Source organism: Notamacropus eugenii, chromosome 4, assembly GCF_028372415.1.
Source record: "Notamacropus eugenii isolate mMacEug1 chromosome 4, mMacEug1.pri_v2, whole genome shotgun sequence".
Taxonomy (NCBI): domain Eukaryota; kingdom Metazoa; phylum Chordata; class Mammalia; order Diprotodontia; family Macropodidae; genus Notamacropus; species Notamacropus eugenii.
The window spans coordinates 223107126-223123600 of NC_092875.1; the positions used below are offsets into that span (position 1 = coordinate 223107126).

The window sequence follows — 16475 nt, forward strand, 5'->3', positions numbered from 1 at the left end:
ACCACAACCTCATCATGACTGATAATGTTAGATGTCATATAGCAACCTATCTCTCCCCCAGCCCTAGAGTTGCCTTGAAATTTGCAAGTTTTCTAGGACTAGAGTAGTTACATAGTCCTGTGTTCTACTCTGTTCAGATCATATCTAAATTGTAACATACAGTTCTTAGTGCCACATTTCATTAAAGACAATTATAAAGTAGAAAGAATACAGAGGAAGACAGGCAACAAGGGTGTTAAAAGACCTTGAGAACTTTTCATAAAACAATCTTCAACAGATTCAAACTAGTTAAGTTTAACTTGTAAAGAAAAAAAAAATGGGATAGGGGAATTAGAGAAGGAATGCAAAAGATAAGATATCTCCCTTCACTTATTTGAAGGTAGTTATGTGAAATGGAGATTGGACTGATTGTCCTTATATCCAAAGCAGAGAATGAAGAGCCAATGTTGGAAGTTGAAAATGAAAGATAAAAAAGAAATCCAGCATCTTGAGCTAGCTTAAGGTGAAATGAGCTACCTAGGCAGTAATGGGGTTTTCCCTCACTGGATTTTTCAAACAAAGTCTGGATAACCATATATATATATGTGTGTGTGTGTGTGTGTGTGTGTGTGTGTGTGTGTGTGTGTGTGTATGTATGTATATGTATATGTATATGTAAAACTATATATATTTCAGAGTGGCTTGACTAATATAATTTTTTGTTTGTTGAGTTTTTTATTCAAGCTCTATTATTCATTACATTTTTGGCTTCTAGAAGGATCAAAAAATATTCCTGATCATATATGTTTCCTGTGAAATTTCAACAGGTCATACCCAAAATTCAGTTTTGAAAAAGTGATGATAAGGAAAAGGAATAATATTTTATTTTTAATTTGGAAGAGTGAACGACTCCTCCTCTAATGTGGAACTAAATGATCACAACCCTGATCAACCAAAAAAAAAAAGATTAAGTATCCTATATACAAGGAAAAGTGCATCATATTTTGCAGTCGAAATCTTATTTAGTTTCCTATTCTCCTTTTGATCGTTTGCTCCATTCTCCTCATCTCCATCTCTTCACCTACTCCTACTACAAAATGAAATTTATCTCATTTGTTCTGCCAAGTATTGACTGACCATTCCAACACTTCTACAACTTGTTACAGGTATGCTTATTGACCTTTAAACTTATAATCCTTTCCACTGTTTGACTGCAGATTACAATATTTGCCAGCTAATAACAGTATTGCCTTATAATATTCTTAAACACTTTGTATAAGAATTTGCTGTAATCTGCCCCTAAAGCTGGACATTAAACAAATTGTTATGAAATTATTACAATTGAAATCATTCACTTTAATTCTATAGATACTGGGAGATACAAAGATTTTGAACTTGAGATAAAGAATAGTGCATAATTGGGTATTTTCTCTAGTAATTTGCATATAGTAGAAGGGAAATAATTCTTTGTTATTTGATTTCCATTCTTTACTAATTTTAATAATAAAGCAGGAAACAATATTGAGCTTTAATTACTCTGTGAAAAAAAGAGAATATTAACTTGGATAAGAGTAAATGTTGTGGACTTCATGAAAACCTATGTGATGTAGCCTAATTATAACCTTATAGAGGCAAGATTTTTACTATTGCTTTGAAGTTGTGATGATGCAACTTATAATGCCCCAGGTGAATGAGAGCTGATGATAAGGAAGACACGCTCTCTTCAGCTTTCAAAGGAGAGAATTCAGGGGGAGATCCTGGAAGTGTGATAACTTCTGACTTCATTTCCTCACCCCTTTCCGTCCCCAGTTTAACCCTCCCCAAATATCTAAGACTGGTATGGTCCTGAGGAAACATTTTATATGACATTTATATGACAACCAGTGTGAATATCCTTCTTCCTGTTTCCCATTCCAGTAACAACACAACCCAAGAATATTGTTTCTGTTACATTCTTTTCATGGATAAATCCATATTCCAACAGTGAAAATATTAAAGCTCTATTTTTTAAAGTAGCTATCATATCTTAAGGGACTGTTTGCATTATTCTTTGTTACTTATGTCTGATTAGGATAAAGGAGAATGGGGAACCAGGAGAAGCATTTAATAATCTTGGCTAAAAATAACTTGCATGAACAACACTAGAGATAAAAAGATTTGTTTATAAAAACCACTGTGAAGCAGAAGAGGCTATAAATTATCATTTGGCCATTGCTTTCTCATACTGTACTTTATTTGATTTCTGAACAGAAATGATTTAGTAAAGAAACTGCCAGAAGGCATAAGTACACTGTAGAAAACCTCTTTTAAGCAACTTTTGTGACTGCTCTAAATTGATCATTTGTTTCACTGGCTAATCTCTAAACAAGAGGGCATGTCCTTTTCACTTGCAAAATTCTCTCCCACAAGATGAATTATCTCCTCATCACCTCACTTACTGGCCAATAAGTACTTTATTCCCTGGTGGGGATGTTTTGTGAGGAAAAGAAAAAAATCAGTTTGTGCTTTACTTGCTGGAGCTGTCTGCATCTTAATTCCAGGCTCTGAATGAACATCAGAGGCCCTTATGATATTTTGTACAAAAGTCCCAGTGTTCATAGTTTTACTCAGGGTACCCAAAATAGCACTCAGAAAGCAGTGACATACTGTCAGCATCGGGAACTAAAAGCACAAGTGTATGTAACTAGAAGGAAACTGTGACTTCTGAAGCTTGCCTGTGAAGTCAAAAGAAGTCTTTCCCTCACTCCATCAAATGTTTAATCAGACTTTTATACTTTCTATCTCTGCAAACCTCCCAGGGCCTACAAATCATACAGGTAAGATCTTGATAATTTGGCATATTCTGTATTATTTGAAATTCTTGTGTTGGGAAACTTATCAAAAACTACTTAAGGGGATGTTTAGAGGTTATACTTTCAAAACAACATGAAGACAAAATGCACTAAAACCCCAAAGCCATTCAAAATGGATTGAGCAAAAGTGTTTTGAAGCAAAAGATTATCTTGAGTTTTTCTAACTGCTCTTTCAGAGGAGTATGGAAAATTACATTTAAATAGACTTAGAAATTAAATGTGCTTAAATTCCCCCATGCTCCTCCCTTGTCTCCCAAGATTCTTTATGGTAGAATATATGTGCTTCTTTATTACAAGATGCTACCAATTATGACAAGTTTCACATGAGGATTTTTATAATTGTTGTATTCTTTCAAAAATATGCTTCTGCTCACTGAAGTATTCCCTGATATTGTGAATAACATAGTATATACTTAAATACAATTAGGTAGCTAGCCTGCATAGCATAAGACCTAATTCATTCAGTATTCTACATGTTTATATAAAGACATACAGGCACAAAATATTAATAAATTATTTGTTATCATAATTAGTATGCTGATTTCTTTAAACTTGTTGCCAAAGTTTTTAATTGTAAAGTTTTATTTAGCAAAACTTAATTCTCAAGTGTGGATATATAACTCACAAATATTGTTATCAAACATCAGTAATCCAGATGGTCTCTCAAACATTACTTTAAACTTTTGGAATATAAATATCTGGAAAACAATGGAAATGAAGAAACTTCTCAGAAAAGCACAAACTGCATAGTGCTTTTAACATGGTATTAATTTCAAACTAGCATATGTAGTGTGAATTAATTTTAATCTCATTACAATAACCTTAAGTTAGGAAACTTCAATATGATTCCATAAAATAAATACAATTCAATAACTGACTTAGCAACAAAGAGAGATAATATCTATAAAAATGATAGTCTGCTATTCGGCAATATGTTACAAGTATAAATGAATCCTATGCGTAAATGTGTTTCTCTAGATTAAAATATGTGTAGTGGGAAAACAAACAAACAAAATATTCAATGAAATTATACAAACATCTGTTAAACAACTGGTATATGTAATGCATTGTTCTACACACACAAATGATATTTTGAAGAATATATTTCTCATGTGAATTTATTGGAAAAATGAAATGTCATAGTAATATGAAATTGTGAAGAACTCTTTTATTATAACCACCAAAAAAGTTTTAGCTTGAATAGTTCTGATGAAGTGAAATCACTGTATTTGGAGTAGAATATGGGTTCAATTCCTTCCTCTACTAATTATTATCTATGTGACTTTGAAGAATTCACAGAAACTCTTTATACCTTAGGTGTATATTTATAAAAATGAGCATAATAATACTTGGAGTTCTTGGTAGCCCACAGAATCCCGGAGTTTCAGAGTTGAAAGGGACCTCAGAGACTAACCAGTCCAACCTAATTCTATTATAACATCAAATTAGATGATATATGGAAAAGTTTTTGTAAACTAGTAGCACTATGTACACATTAACCATTCTAACAATATTCAAATTCATTTCTTTTATACCTAGTGGAATACTCCATGGTCAAAATGACATTAAAATTCTGGTTCTTTGTCCAATTATATATAAATTATTAGTTTAAACAATATATTTAAAACTAGAAAGATCTCAAAAGTTCTTTCTTTTTAAGTTGATGAGAACATTGAGGCCATCCATTAAAAAAATTCTGATTTACCATCTTCTTTTTGTCATTTGACTCCCTGAAAATACAATTTAAAAATAATTAATATCATATGTTATTTTGATGAACAGAATAGTATAGACAGCTGGCTTCAGAGCCAAAAAATCCTGAAATTCAAGTTTCATATTATCTTGTGTAAGTCACAATTTCTTTCTTAGTCCTCTAGCCACCTCTCTAAGACTATAAGATGCAGAAAGATATTGACCTTCATTGGTAGAGTTAATTTCCTCAAACAAGAGTTCCTTATATTAATGAACGCCTACATCTAGTAGTTTCTCCTTAATATTTAGTAAATGTTTACAAACTACTGAAATTATGAAAACATTTTACTTTTATTTATAGAATCTATTTATATTGCATACTCTGTATGCATGCACCTCAGGATCTTGCACGCTACCTTATTTGTATTTATTTTCCTCTTATTTCATATATTTCCAATGTAGTCTCCCTTGAGAATACTTTTCCACTTCTAACTAAGGTATCAGCAAATGAATATTCTTTAGATTTACATACATGAATTATTTCATGTATGTAAATTAGAAAGTGTGTAGAACTAGAAGGGCTGTAGAGTCACCTTTAAAGAATTAATTGAACTCTGAAATTCATGACTGAATTAATGGAAAGCTAAAGATGGTTCCAGCTTCACATTTCTTTATGGTTCTTTTCAAGAGCACTTGAAAGGCAAGCAATGGGCTAAGCACTAGGGATACAGAGGAAAAAGAAGAAAAATGTGGACAGTGTAGTCAAAAACTTACATTCTAATGAAAGAGACCACATATACAAAAATGGGTACTTGTATGATAAATGCAAAATAGATGGATGATAGCTTTAGGGAGAAAGTAATACAAATGTTTTTATTTCAAATATTTTCATTGTTTTCATATACACTAAGCAACATTCACTTTTGAAATTATTTTGTTTATTTTTATCTATCGCATTTTGAATTAGACTTTCATCCTCAAAATAATAAGACATGCACTTTTTATTTTATACAGCTAGGTGGCAGAGTGCATGAGAATGTCAAACTAGAGTCGGGAAGACCTGAGTTCAAATTAGCTGTGTGACCCTGGTCAAGGTCATTTAAATTCTCATCTGTAAAATGCAGATAATAATAGCACTTACATCACAGCATTTTTTATTAGGGTCATTAAGAAAATATTACATTCTTCTAATAAAGAATTTAGAAGCTGAATATTGGGGAAACTATGGAAGGAAACACACATGATAAACTGATGAGAACGGAGGTAGGAACAGACTCCCCTGGATGAGTTACTTGATTACTTTGCTTACAGGATTCCTTGGACAAGAGATTATGCAAGATTAATGCCAAGGGGGAACTTCAGGGCCACTTATGACCTGGTAGTAGATAATCATCTCTGACTACCATTTTCCCTAGGAGAAACCTGCTGTAGTATCCTGGGCAAGGAAACCATGTCTTTGTCACATCCTTGGAATAGTGCTTCTAGGTGGTACAGTGAAAAGTGCCAGACCAGAAGTTAGAGACTCATTTTCCTAAGTTCAAATTTACTTCAGGCACTAACTACCTGTGGTGTGCCCCTGGCAAGTCACTTAAACCTGTTTCCCTCAGTTTCTTCATTTGTAAAATGAGCTGGAGAGAGAAATGACATATCACTCCATGATCTTTACCAAGAAAATCCCACGTGAGTTGACATGACTTGAAAATGACTGAACTGAAAGGAGCAATGCCTTCTTGGATAGGCCTCTGCTTGTATAACTCCAAAGGACTTGTGCTTCCCCTGAAATTTTGCTCTCCTTTACTTGTTATCCTTTCATGATTAGAAATTGGAATTCAAGGATTAGAAAGGAGGGCAGATTGAAAATGTGATGGGCCCTTTGTGACTTGAGAGGAGAGATATTTCAGGGATCCTCAGTTTCTGAAGTTTTGAGCTGCCCCTAGGAAGTTGCTTGTTCTAGTTCCTGGGAATTCTCTACAATTTTTCAATACTATCTGTTTCTAGGAGACAAAAAATAATAACAAGCAGGAGTGCTTCAGATAAAGCAATGTAACAGAAAGCTCCATTCAAAATGTTACTGATAAAAGACCATAGCTTTCTGAGAAAGTCTTGGCCTCCCCCATGCTGGGATTCTTCCTTTACTTCTAAGCTAAAACCTTCTCAAGAAGCTGAGGGTGGAGCGCTTGAAATGAAGGTCACCCAGAAGGAACAAAAGATCCTCCTTTTTCCCAATAGTTGATCATGAGGTATGACACTAAATGCTTCTGATCTAAACTGGCTGCTCTCTGTTCTCCCCAGGAGTTGCTGAATGTAAAGGACCTGTCTGAAAGAGCTCTGGTTTAGAAAACAGTTGTTTTACTGCAACGGTAGGTTACAGTCCCTAATTTGACACTGTCTCTATTTCTTCCTCTGCAACGTGAGTGGGTTAGACTAATCAATAAACCAATCACCAAATGCTACTTAATTGCCTTGTTTATTTCAGGCACTGTGGTAGGGATATAAAATTAAAAAATAAAAATTTCTTTCTTAAAGGAGGTTACATTCTACCAGGGGAAATAACATGAAAATGAAAAAAAAAAAAAAACAGATATTCAAGTTTATTTAACACGTTATCAATTAAAACATTTCCTCTAACAATCTGCCATCTCTAATTCTTGTCCTCAATGAACTTCACTGCAGGGTATGTCTTCAGTGAACCAGAGGTCTTACTCATTTCCTCTTTATATTGTGAGGGTACCTAAAATTTCTTACCTTTGTTGTTTTTATTTTGACTATATACTCCCCGAATTTACCCTTCCTATATGTCCTCCTCTTTCTTTCCTTTCTCTTTGCCTGTTTTCTTATGGGGATTAATGTATTTTGATATTAAAGCCTGCATGTATGTTTGTGTTCAACCTACTTTTCCTGGTTAGCTGTGAGTGAGATTCATGATATACTTATTCCCCTTTCCCTCTCCTTTGTGCTTATATAGTCTTGAATATGCAATTTCTGAAAAATATTCAGTTCTTTGCCCTTCTTCCCTAATGTATTCCTTTTTCTCTTAGAACTATAATAATAGAATAAGATTGCCCAAGACTCTTTATTATATATAAATTCATTTTGTAACATTGAATATATTTGTGTTCAAAAGGGACCATTCTCTTCTGCCACTCCATTTGACTTTAACCATTTCATCATAATTCGATTTCTTCCCAATATCCAAATGTTTTTATCTTTCTTTTCTTTTGTTTTTTGGAGGAGGGAAGGTAAGACTATTGGATTAAGTGACTTGCCCAAGGTCACATAGCTAATAATTTTTGTCAAGTGTCTGAGGCCATATTTGAACTTGCTTCTCCTGACTTCAGGACTGGTACTCTATGGTACTTAAGGTACTTTCTTTTTATTAGCTCCCACTACCCAGGAGTATACCTAATTTTGTTAGGTAAAATCTTACTAGTGGTACAATTTTTGCTTTTGAATTTAGGAATATTGTAACCTAAGATTTTCTTTCTTACTTTTATTACAGTTGTAACATAGTCTTCTGTGAACCTATGGTTTCTTGGTATTTTAACTACTTCCTCCTTAATCCTTGTAGTGTTTTCTTTGACCAGTGAGCTCTGCATTTTGATTATGACATTTCTGGAAATGTGCATTTCAGAGTTTCTATTAGGAGCCAGCAGGTGTATTTTTCCCCCATTTTCCCTTTGCCCTAAGGTATATTACATCTGGGATGCTTACTTTTTGATTTGTAAGGTTTTGGATTATTTAGGTTTTTCAGATAATATGCTGCATCTTAAATTACCTTTCCTTGCTATATTTTAAAGGTCAGTTTTATTTTATTTAAAGTAGTAATGCCTAAAATTACTTTCATTTTCTCACATTTTTTTTCTTTTATATTTCTTCTTTTCTTGTTTAGTCATTGAAATCTATCTTCTCCATTCTAGTTTTCAATGTCCATTATTGTTCCAAGCTATTTATTGTCCATACACTTTTTTTCTTCCAGAATTCTAATTTATTTAGAACAATATCTCACTACATTTCTTCCAAGAGCTCTTGTGAAACAATTTCTTCCCCCTCTAAGGCTCTGATTGTAGTTGTGGAGGTATTTTTTTTTTGTTCTCCATTTATCCCTTGGGTTAGGTTCTATTAACTTCTGATATTTCTTGCATGTGAAGATGTTTTCTTGTGCTTATTCATATCTCCATCCTCAGTTGTTGTATTAGAACTTTGTGCTCAGATCAGTCTCTTCTAGGAGTCATTTAAAACTATGTTGAATAAATATGCAGGTAAAACTTCTGTTATGATCTCAAAATCTACTTTTAAAAATGATTTCTTACTGTTATTCATTTGGATAAAACTTTAGTTCATTAATTCTGGGTTTAAATAATACAGGCAATTTTCCACTGTAGGCTGCCATTCTTGGAAACTGTTCATATAAACAGAATCAGAGAATACATAAATCATGGAAAAGGAATGTACCAATATTTCTCTGCTTTGAGGGATTATTATATCTAAATTATCTTAAATTGTTCTCTGTCTATTGTATCCTTTTAAATCTCTAGTGGGACACCAATAATCCCTCTTTGATACAGGAAGAATGCTTTGAAAATTCAAAGGCCAATATAACACTGAGGTAGAAAGTCTAAAAATGGATAAGCAGAAAGGTACAACAGCAAGTCCCTGTTTGAATTTTGAACAGACAAGGGTGTTGTTTGTCACTAAACAAATACTTCTTGACAGAGCTTGAGATTGTTTCTGAACTGGTAAACCAAAATATAACCTTTTCCCTCAGTGTTTGATGAAAAATAAATGGGTTCCAACATCACTTTTCAGTTGGTTATCAATCCTCTCCTTCAAAATAAGACTTTTGTCTTTGGGGAGGTAAAAGCTGTTGATTTCTCTTTCTGTTATTTATTGTGTATGTCTCATTCAATGCCTATAGAAGATGACAGCAAGAAAGGGAAAAAATGTCATCTGTTCCCCAAACTAAGAGACTAATAATAAGAACAGTTTACATAAACTATCATAAATTTAGCTGTGTTCTCTTTCAACAGCTTTAAGCCTACCTAATTTATTCATTAAACTAATATACTATTAAGTAGAATAAAAGGATCTTACAAAGAAACTGACCCATGTAATATAAATATATATTTTTAGAAAGACATATAAGCTAAATTAGCTGTCATTTTTATTTATATAAATATGTTAAACTTCTAAACAATGTCATGAAAGTGGCTCTTGACTCTAAACTATTCCTTTCGAGATCACAGTTTTTAATTTTACACACATACACACACACACACACACACACACACACACACATACTTCGGTTATCTTCTTGCAAAAAGTTTTCCTATTATTGAAGAGGAAAAAAAATAAGATTTATATTTTACAAGTGTGTTTATAGCCAAATATCTGTTTTTAATCATACTTCATTATTTTCTGTTTTAGAGAATACAAAAAAAAAAAAGACTTGTTAAAGAAGGGACAGATTATAAACGCATGGGGTATGTTGTTATGTTGAGTAAGTATAGAATAATGACACTTTTCCACATACCACCTATTTATCCCATGTAAATCAGTTCATCTTCTATTCTAGACCAATATTACATCTGTCAGTAGCACTTAGGGATCTCATATTATGGGATACGACTGCCTTTCTTGACATCAGTATCAAATATCGGGGCATCATAGGAATTCTTCATAATCCATTTTAAAACACAAATAAGCAACAATTAAAATGCTTTGTGAACCTATTTAAAGCTTATACCAGCCCTCCTAGAATATAGATTACATAATTTTTTTCTCCTCCACTTAAACTAGTCATTTATCTTTTATTCCTTTCATTTCTCTTTAAGCTAAGAGTTGGTAATCTGTGTGTGTGTGTGTGTGTGTGTGTGTGTGTGTGTGTGTGTGTGTATTATAGACCCCTTTTGGCAGTCTGGTGAAACTGCATTACCACTTCTCAGAATAATATTTGAAATCAATAAAATAACATACATAGGATTCTGTAGAAAATCATATGTATTGTAATAGTTATCATATATGTGTATATATATACACACATATACATCTAAAAAGATAGAGAATGCAATAAATTCACCAACCCTATCTAAATTCACTTCCTTTGGGATTCAAGATATGTTTCCTAATTCTAATATTGCAAGTTTTAGTATCAGTGTTTTATTTGACTTAACCTCATGCATAAGCATAGCCTTTAGTCATGTCCTAACTGGGATTTTCTAATGAGTTTGCCCACAACTTATAAATCACTTATTTATGTATAGCAATTCTCACCAATCTTAAGACTTTAAACAGAGAAACTTCCCACTAACTCAAAATGAAAAGGCATATAATATACTTTTTATACAAATAATTTGAAGTGATATACTTAAATGTAATTTATACTGTGTTTCTCATAGTATAAGAAATTAAGGGAATATATTATTAGATTTTCAATTTTTTTCACATTAAAGAAAGATTATTTGAAAGAAACAATTCTCCTTTGGCAAATTTTTTTCTTTTAATGTCTCAAAATTTAACCTCCAAAATATGTAAAATGTAAAGCCTATTTGTTAGCTTCTGCCTCAACTTCTTCCATAAATTCTTTGTGAACAATTTTGCAGTAAATGGAAGTATATTTTTAGTGTCTTGATTTCTTAGCAAGCAATCCCTTCTGACATTTGTTGGATTACTTTATTAATTGTAGAAGGCAGTGCCATGGTCTTACTTAGTTGAAGGCTGATTTGTTAAACCTTTTGATTAATCACCATGTACTTATTAAGAGCTATAGTATGTTCAGCTTTGGCTAAAGCTATCAAAACTGAATGAGAAAAAAGAACTCTTAAGAGTTTATGAGATCACTGAGGAGATAGAAGTAACAAGTGTGAAAGAAATGTGAAGAAAAATCAAGTATCAAAACTGTACAATAATGACTTTACAAGGTGAGAATGTTGGAATAGGGGCTAAAGTAAAGCTAGACATAGGAGAATCAAAAGTTTGCAACAGGAAAAGATAATTGAGAACATCTGAGATCAGGAAAAGAGATTTGAGTGTCATTCAGCCAACAAGAATTTATAAGTTTAAATTTTGAGATGAGGAATATGTGTTGAAAACCATGTTTAAAATAACTAAAAGGAAAATAATGTGCTGTTGTTCTTACTTTATTTTTGAGGAAGAACAATGACACCACAAGTGTGATGTCTTGACCTTGTTATGAATTGAATTTGAACAAGGCAAAGCTGTGCAAAGTCATTAGCTTTGCTCTGTTCTGCAAAGTTATTAGATTCCACCTCCAAAACAAAAGTCAAGCTAACTGGTAATGGTCCAGGATGTACTGGCCTTGGCCTTTCTAAATTAAGGTCTTTCTCAAACCAGTTTGTCTGGGGCCACACCCATTCAATGACAAAGTGCTGGATAAGAATGGAGACAAAAAATAGTGTGGTTTACTGTTACGAAAGTATCAATATAGGAAGAGAAAACCTTCAGAATTTCTGGTCAGAATAGAAAATATTTGTTATTTACAGTCATTCTAAGTTATCAAATCCTAAGTAAAAAATTGAAGTCTTGGGCTGGTAGGAATGAATTGGGTTTGAGGGTGTATTCAAGTTGCTTAATTTAAAAGACAAAATCTTTTTAAAACAATGTTTTTCAAAGTTATATTTTAAGAAATTAAAAAGGAAAATTGCAAAGGATGAGACTAAATTGTTCAAGCTTTTTGAAAGAAAATAGAGAAAGGAGGAGGATAAGGAAAAGGAGGAGGAGAAGGAGGACTGGGAGGGAATGGAGGACTAGGAGAAGAGAAGGAGAAGAAGAAGAAGAGGAGGAGGAAGAGGAGGAGGAGGAGGAGAAGAGGAAGTTGTCTATCTCAATTCTATATATAAATGTCCACCATCTAACATAATAGCTAGTGCATAATAATTGCTTAATACATGATTAATAATTGACTAATTTTATGCAAAGGGGGAAATTAGTTAATTTTAGAGCATTTGCATATTCTGCAAGAAGAAAAATGTGTGTGTGTGTGTGTGTGTGTGTGTGTGTGTGTGTGTGTGTAAACTTGAAAGCTATGATCTAGAAAGGAATAATATTTCAGAGTCAAAAGCTACTTCATTATACTATATAAAAGTCTAACACATTTATATAAATAAAAATAGCAGCTATCTATCTATATACATTGTAAATTATGTATGTATATATGTATACATATACATATGCACATATACGTGCATATGTATCTATAAACATTATATAGATATATATACTCATTATATATCAAATTTTAAACCTGCATGGGCCTTTCGAAGTACTTTAGAAGGGACAGAGCCAAGATGGTGGAGTAGAAAGTCACACATGCACAGTGTCTCCCCATGCAGCCCATAAAATACCTGTAGAGAGGGACTCTCAACAAATTTTGGAGCAGCAGAAGTGGAGAACAACAGAGTGGAGGAGATTTTCAGCCCAGGGTGACCTGAAAGGCACATGTGAAACTTTGGTTGCTCTAGATGTGAAGCAGAGCACGGAGCCCAGCCCAGCATTGGCCGCATGGCATGACTCTGGGAGGAGGATACCTCAGGGATGGAATCTCCAATCGCAGCAGTAGCAGGTCTGCAGATCCCTCAACCCACAGGCACCAAAGGTCAGTGATGGATTTTTTCAGCTGGCCTGGAAGGGAGAAGGGCCTTTTCATACCTCTGGCCTCAGGCAGCGGCCCACAGAGGCCACATTGGACAGTTGGCAGCCGTTCTTACAGCAGCCTCTCTAGCAGCCTGCATCCATTGTTGGATCATAAAAACCCCTGGGGTCACTGAGGAGCTGAATATTACCTCAGCCCTGTGTAGAGGCCCTGAGGGAGCTGGTCTTTGTCACACTGAATAGCGGCCCTGCCCATCTAGCTTAACTGCAAATCAGCCCCCAGTGCTGACTTGGTGGAACTGGAGGCCAGGTGGTTGTGGAGAGATAACAGCTAAGATTCTGGACACAAAAATCTCTTCCTGCTTCCAGATCAGTGTACATGCTAGATTGTGCCACCTTGGAGGAACTGAGATCTTACAGATTCCCAGAGTATACCCTACTCTTGACAAAGGACACAAAAGTCAAGTAACTGGTTGGGAAAATGCCCAAAAAAGGGGGAAAAATAAGACTATAGAAGGTTACTTTCTTACTGAACAGATATCTTCTGCCATCCTTTCAGATGAGGAAGAACAATGCTTACCATCAGGGAAAGACATAAAAGTCAAGGCTTCTGTATCCCAAACATCCAAAATAAATATTCAGTGGGCTCAGGCCATGGAAGAGCTCAAAAAGGATTTTGAAAATCAAGCAAGAGAGGTGGAGGAAAAACTGGGAAAAGAAATGAGAGAGATGAAAGAAAAGCATGAAAAGTGGGTCAACACCTTGTTAAAAGAGACCCAAAAATATGCTGAAGAAAATAACACCTTTAAAAATAAGCTAACTCAATTGGCAAAAGAGGTTCAAAAGAGGAGGTTCAAAAGAGGAGAAGAATGCTTTAAAAAGCAGAATTAGCCAAATGGAAAAGGAGGTTCAAAAGCTCACTGAAGAAAAAGTTCTTTAAAAATGAGAATGGAACAGATGGAGGCTAATGACTTTATGAGAAACCAAGAAATCACAAAACAAAAACAAAAGAATGACAAAATGGAAGATAATGTGAAAAATCTCATTGGAAAAACAACTGACCTGGAAAATAGATCCAGGAGAGACAATTTAAAAATTATGGGACTACCTGAAAGCCATGATCAAAAAACAGCCCAGACAACATCTTTCATGAAATTATCTAGGAAAACTGCCCTGATATTCTAGAACCAAGGGGAAAAATAAAAATTGAAAGAATCCACTAATCATCTCCTGAAAGAGATCCCAAAAGAGAAACTCGTAAGAACATTGTGGCCAAATTCTAGAGTTCCCAGGTCAAGAAGAAAATATTTCACGCAGCTAGAAAGAAACAATTCAAGTACTGTGGAAATACAATCAGGATAATACAAGATCTAGCAGCCTCTACATTCAGGGATCGAAGGGTATGGAATAGGATATTCCAGAAGTCAAAGGAACTAGGACTAAAACCAAGAATCACCTACCCAGAAAAACTGAGTATAATACTTCAGGGGGAAAAATGGTCTTTCAATGACATAGAGGACTTTCAAGCATTCTTGATGAAAAGACCAGAGCTGAAAAGAAAATTTGACTTTGAAGCACAAGAATCAAGAGAAGCATATAAAGGTAAACGGCAAAGAGAAATCATAAGGAACTTACTAAAGTTGAACTGTTTACATCCCTACATGGAAAGACAATATTTGTAACTCCTGAAAACTTTTCTCAGTATCTGGATAGTTGATGGGATTGCACACTCACACACACATACATACACACACACACACACACACACACACACAAATAGAGAGAGAGAGACAGAGAGCACAGGGTGAATAGAATAGAATGGGATCATATCTTTAAAAAAATGAAATTAAGCACTGAGAGAGAAATATATTGGGAGGAGAAAGGGAGAAATGGAATGGGGAAAATTATCTCTCATAAAAGAGGCAAGTAAATGACTTTTCAGATGAGGGAAAAAGGGGGGGAGGTGAGAGAAAAAACATGAAGCTTTCTCTCATCACATTCAACTAAAGGAAGGAATAAAATGCACACACCTTTTGGTATGAAAACCTATCTTCCAATACAGGAAAGTGGGGGAGAAGGGGATAAGCAGGATGGGGGGATGATGGAAGGGAGGGCAGTGGGAGGAGGGAGCAATTTGAAGTCAACACTCTTGGGGAGGGATAGGATCAAAAGAGAGAATAGAATAAATGGGGGACAGGACAGGATGGAAGGAAATATAGTCAGTCTTACATAACATGACTATTATGGAAGTCATTTGCAAAACTTCACAGATATGGCCTATGTTGAATTACTTGCCTTCCTAAAGGGGATGAGTGGGGAGGGAGGGATGAAGAGAAGTTGGAATTCAAAGTTTTAGGAACAACTGTTGAGTATTTTTCTTGCATACAACTAGGAAATAAGAAATACAAGTAATGGGGTACAGAAAGTTATCTTGCCCTGCAGGACAAAAGAGAAGATGAGGATAAGGGAAGGGTGAGATGTTAGAAGGGAGGACAGATTGGTGATAAGGGTAATTAGAATGCTCAGTGTTTGGGGGTGGGGGGAGGGGAAAAATGGGGAGAAAATTTGGAACCCAAAACTTTGTGGAAATGAATGTTGAAAAGTTAAATAAATAAATTTTTTTAAAAATTTAAAAAAGAAGTAGTTTAATGAAAAGTTTCATTTTACAGTGATAGGAAATGGGATTCAGTGAGTTCCTTAAAAACAGTCAGGAAAATCAGTATTAGACTTCAAATACCCTTTCTCTTAGAATGCTTTTCCTTTGTAGTCTCACAGGATAATGCTAATGTTGGACCAAAAATGAAAACTTTATAGTAAATTAATTCAATGTCTTTATTTTAAACATAATAAAACTAGTTTCTAGAGAAGTTAAGTCATTCCTTTCCCTTATCCTCTGTCTCTAGGTCATAAAATTATTTAGTGGCAGGATTATTTTGAGATTATGATAGAATAACAATGTGCAGATGTCATCTAGACAGTTACAATAATGGGACTGGAAGGAAGTTAAGAAAGAGATTAAAAATATATCACTTCCCGGTATTTTATTGAGAAAGGAAGTATAGAAAAACTTGGTGATTTTTTTTCCTTTAGTCTCTCCATATCATACCTCTCAGTTCAGAAGCAATAATCCCTCTCACTTCCCAGGGACATATAGAACTTTTTTATCAGTATAGGAAGCTGGTTTTTAATTCTAGTGCACAAGTGATGAAAATTGCAATTCTGAAAAAGAATTTTTAAAAAAGCAATAATTAAAAAATGTGTTTTCTCTAGTCTCTGGAAATAAACCTCAATGACTCTGTAGAAATCATATTCCCAGACTATTTGAATTAAAAAGGAATTTAGATA

At 34.2% G+C, this 16475-nt stretch overlaps 1 protein-coding gene across 5 annotated transcripts in view; it reads left to right on the forward strand.

Annotated features, from left to right (window-relative positions):
• The first annotated feature begins 2364 nt into the window (after positions 1 to 2364).
• Positions 2365 to 16475, forward strand: part of CDH19 (cadherin 19) — a 147769-nt gene continuing 133658 nt past the window's right edge. For 4 of the 5 annotated variants that reach the window (XM_072604144.1, XM_072604146.1, XM_072604147.1 and 1 more), the window contains exons 1-2: positions 2430 to 2795; positions 6816 to 6883. The gene's annotated coding sequence lies outside the window, so the exon portion shown is untranslated. Of the gene's footprint in view, positions 2796 to 6815; positions 6884 to 16475 lie in introns of all 5 variants that reach the window. The other variant, XM_072604145.1, reaches the window with a different exon arrangement.